Source organism: Paramormyrops kingsleyae, chromosome 19 (genome assembly GCF_048594095.1).
Source record: "Paramormyrops kingsleyae isolate MSU_618 chromosome 19, PKINGS_0.4, whole genome shotgun sequence".
NCBI classification, from domain to species: Eukaryota; Metazoa; Chordata; class Actinopteri; order Osteoglossiformes; family Mormyridae; genus Paramormyrops; species Paramormyrops kingsleyae.
Window position 1 is genome coordinate 21,040,662 of NC_132815.1, and position 4,989 is coordinate 21,045,650.

A 4,989-nucleotide genomic window follows, 5' to 3' on the forward strand; every position below is an offset into this window, starting at 1 on the left:
CTCACAACTCCCATGATGCACTGCAGTGCAAACTGATTGACACTCAGTTTGACTACTGCAGCATAAATATAAACCAGGGAAAACAAGTGATCCTCATCTCATGTGACAAGGGCCATTTCTGACAATGTCCCTGCCTGCCTGTCTCTGCTTCTCGAACTGCCCCTCTCTCCATCTCCCCAAAACTCCGGTCGTGTTGGGTGGACCGACGTCCGCAAACAATGGTGTGCAGCTCCGAGGGATGATGGAGGTGAGGATGGCCGACGACCGTGCAGGTTACAGCCTGGTAATTGCGATAATTGATTTAATCACTAAGCTTAAACTGACCTCCATCGTGAAACAGGTGGCGTGAGGCACGAGCGTCATTTCGCTGAGAGCTTTCTCAGCCCCGGGGGCAAGAGCTGACCTCATTTCCTGCCTCCCTCACAATCGTGTTTCCATGGATAAGAAGACAGTTAATGATTTGAATCAATGATCAGCTGAGTAACAAACTGACCCAGGCTTTAGTGCAAGATCAAGGGGTGACGGTCGAGGTGAGGGGGGAGGGGGAGTCATGTGACCTGTACTGGCTTGGTGTCCTGTTGCTATGGCTCTTGGGGGGGGGGGGGGGTTGCTCTCGACTGAGGCTGCCTGTTCTGTACTTCTCTGTCCTTTCTTTGTAGTCAATTGAATATGACTGCAAGGCCTCATTAACCCTTAGCTACACGATGCATCTCCCGGCTCCCGTCTATTATGACTGAGGGCCCTGATTTACTCGCTCTCTTTGGAAAGCAGGTCTCTGATTTACAAAGACAAGAATGCCCCCTTCGTCTCCCATCGCACACTGAGAAACACCCCCCCCCCGCCCCTTCCAGCGGCACTGGGCCGGGGGACTGGTGCATCTGATCACGACACACATCGTCCTTCTGATGTCTGCTGCCGGGGTGCGGCCTTGATGTCTGCTGCGGGGAGTGCCTTTCCGGAATGCCTTTCCCCCTGCGTCCTTTCACGCGGGACCCGGAAGTGCGGTGCTGGCTGCATGGCGCCGGTGCCACATCGCCACGCCGAACAGAACGAGCACTCACCGCAATTTTGAATTGCGCCCTTGAAAAACATACCAAGCAGCTTCATCTACCAAAAAAAAAAAAAAAACCATAGCAAAGACTGCCTTCATTTCAGTTCTGTTTTTGACCGAGGCCATGAAACGTAACTATTTGAGAATATTCAGAATCCGCAGGGTATTAGTTCAATTCCTTGATTCTGTAGCTTCTCGAAAAGTCCTTGATAAATAAAGGAATATCACAGCCTCTGGTAGCGGCGCTGAAATCCCGGTCTGTCCTCTCGTGTAACATAAGCTGAAATGTCATTAACGGCCGGCAGAGTGGGGAGGGAGACGATGGGAGGGAGAGCTGTTCCTGCCGGTGCCTGGGGCCTGGCAGGGGAGGGGAATCGAGGCTCTTTATGTTCGGTGTGTTCGATGGCAGGATGCCGGTCCGCGGGGTCATATAACACCCCGACGAGCGGGACTGGCTCGCTTGCGGGGACCGTGCCAGCAGGGGGACAGGGGCCCGGAGCCGGGTTCAGGTTCAAGTGACCCCACCCACTTACCACCCCCCCCCCGCCGTGCTCACTTTTTCCATTCACTGCCGCAGGGAACTCTGCTTCTTTTTGCCAGCACACTGCACATGCGTCAGCGCGTCCCACTGCAACCGCGATGACTCAGGGTCTGTCGGAGGGCCCCCTGCTGGAGCTGGTGGTGAAGGACACGCGCATGCACCCTAATTATGCGGTCACATTCATTCACAGTAACTCTAATCCCACAGCTCGCGTTAACTCACACTTAAGGCTAATTACCGGCTCTCGTTAACCCGCAGTTACTGCAAGCCTGCCTGCCACTCCCGCCGCGTCCTGCCAGTACCACTCTGCTGCTGTTTTTAACCCCGTGAGTAGCTTGCTGCATTATGGTTGACCTGAAGCCACAGTTGTCATGGTGCTTTTTCTGACTGCAACGCAGCTGTAAAACGCCAAGGTCAGTCTCCCGTCTTCAAGCCCCCAGGGGAGTTTTCTGCTGTTGGACCAGCTGCAGGAGCCTCCTTGGTGCTCATGCTCCCAGTACGCATGGTGGACCCTTCAGATGGCCTGTGTGCCCCCCCGCCACAATAAGCTGCTCTATAACAGGACGCCTACCACCCATGACCAGGAGCGTGTGGGGCAGGCGGGCTGGGGCTGGGGCTGGGGCTGGGGCTGGGGCTGGGGGGTGCCTGGACAGGTGCGGCCCACTCCCCTGGCGTTCCCCACTCCAGGCAGCCTGCGCATTCCCAGCTGGTGACACATTTAGGCAGTCAAAGCCAACATTGTGGCATATCCACATATATCCCCTGCCTGGCCAAACCTGGCCCCATTTGTCTCCATTACAGACAGGGGAAGCAGGTCTTTATTCTGCTCCTTTGATCCTGATTGGGTTGCGGGTGGGAGTCCTTGGGGGGGGGGGGGGGGCTGCTTTGTACTCGTTGCTGTGTACATGAATCAGAGTCTGCATTTCATTTGGGATCTGCATCGTACCTTAATGCGCCATGAGCTGCAGGGATGCAGTACTGAGGTGCTGGAGTGTGAGTACTATGTGCTCTGTACTCACACAACTCACTCCAAGTGTGTGTGACTGTAGTGCCTCACTACAGTCACACACACACACTGCTCACTCCTAATGTGAGGTACTACAGTCACACTAACACCACCCATTCCTAGTATAATGTACTGCAGTCACACAGACACAGCTTACTCCAAGTGTGATGCACTACAGTCAAACACACACTGCTCACTCGTAATGTGAGACACTACAGTCACACTCACACCTCCTCTAGTGTGAGACACCACAGTCACACTCACTAGTGTGTGACACTACAGTCACACTCACACTTCCCCTAATGTGTGACACTACAGTCACACTAACACTGCCCACTCCTAGTGTAATGGCTCTTTTCCACTGTCACCAAAAACAGAGCTGGACTACAAACTGATGGATTTCCATTGTATATTATGTGAGCTGTAACCATGCTGAGACGGTCCTGCTTAATAGCAGTGAGCTGTAACCATGCTGAGACGGTCCTGCTTAATAGCAGGGCCAAAAGCATGACTAAACTAAGCTGGTTCCATCACCCACATCTGATTGATCAAAACGTACGGAGATAACTGTGATCTAAGTCTATATTCATGGATTATCTGAAGGAAAAATTGCATATTCCATATATTATGCATTATTTGTAGTGTCACACATCACAATGTATCGATGCATTCCCGATAATTCAGAACTTGAAAAGTTCCCACCTTCTACATAAAAAAGTACAATAGAATGAGAATTTACGCAAGTGATTGCTAATTCCACTAGTGTTTCATACTTGCATAACATGGTGATTTTCACAGATGTGCTTGCGGAAATTAGCACATAGTAAATCAGGATGTCCACCACGAGAACAGTAAATAAGCGACTCTTCAGTTTTTTTTGGTTTCTCTTCCGGACGGTTCCTCAGTTCCTGTATTCCATTTATAAAGTGCCATAAGGTACTACTGTCACACAGTCACTCTAACACTGCTCACTCCTAGCGTAAGGCACTCCTGTCACTCACATCGCTCACTCCTAGTGTGAGACACTAGTCACTCTAACACTGCTCACTCCTAGCGTAAGGTACTCCCGTCACACACATCGCACACTCCTAGTGTGAGATACTACAGTCACTCTAACACTGCCCATTCCCAGTGTAAGGTACTGCAATCACATTCACATTTGTTGTGTGATGTCACTATGAAAGGCATTTGAATGACACTATTTGGTCAGTGATAGGTAGCTATAACACCCTGGGACTGCTTCACAGATCCTGCCAAATGGTCTAGTTAGAATCCTCAGGGTCCTCATACTTCACCTTCACACTCAGACTTACGTCAGATTCTTGAAATATATGGGTTAATATATGTCTCTCCCGAAGCCTGGCTATCCCTTATCAAACTGAATGTGAACTTTACTGTCGTCTTACCACACAGCAGTATACAGAGAGACGAAATGGCAAAGCTCAGGGTCCCCGGTGTACATATACTGCAAATAAGTCAAGACATTGTGCTCAGACACTCCGGATTATGCAATATATAGGTAGTAGGGCCATACCCCAGTACAACTAACTACCATAAATACACAGAGACACATTAAATTAAATTTAACTAGTCTTGCTCTTAGTGTAAACCTCAGCTTGGGTGGGGAAAGCTCTGTATGCCTGAGATGTCTAGAGCATCGTGTTCTAAAATGGCCTGAGTACACAGATAGCATCATACAATTATGGATAATAATTTAGACCTGAGTATACAGTATGATAGCAGAATGGATTCATAGCTTATACAAATATGCAATCAGGGATGGGGAAATGGATGATTCTAACAGGAGTAATAGTGAGACAGCAGACCAGCCTGACCTGCAGGGAGGAGAGCCTGACCAGCAGGGAGGAGGAGCCTGACCTGCAGGGAGGAGGAGCCTGACTGGCAGTGAGGAGGGCCTGACCTGCAGTGAGGAGGGCCTGACCTGCAGTGAGAAAGGCCTGACCCACAGTGAGAAGTTGTTGACTGGCAGTGAGGAGGGCCTGACCTGCAGTGAGGAGGAGCCTGACCTGCAGGGAGGAGAAGCCTGACTGGCAGTGAGAAAGGCCTGACCCGCAGTGAGAAGGAGTTGACTGGCAGTGAGGAGAATATGACCGGTAGTGAGAAGGACCTTTTCTTTGTCTGTCTGTTTTCATTTCCTTACTCCGTGCTGAACCAGACGCAGTCCTACATCTGCACACACATGCTGCCTGTGTCCAATTTCTTGACAGCCTCACTGATGCACCGAACTCACATGGTATCATATGTCATGGGTCATGTGACAGCACCTGGTACACAAGGAACGTGATTGGACGATGTAGATGGGGCAGATTAAAGAAAAGGGTTATGAGAGGAGTAAAAGCATCGAGGAAAGGATGGAGCCCGTGTTTGTGT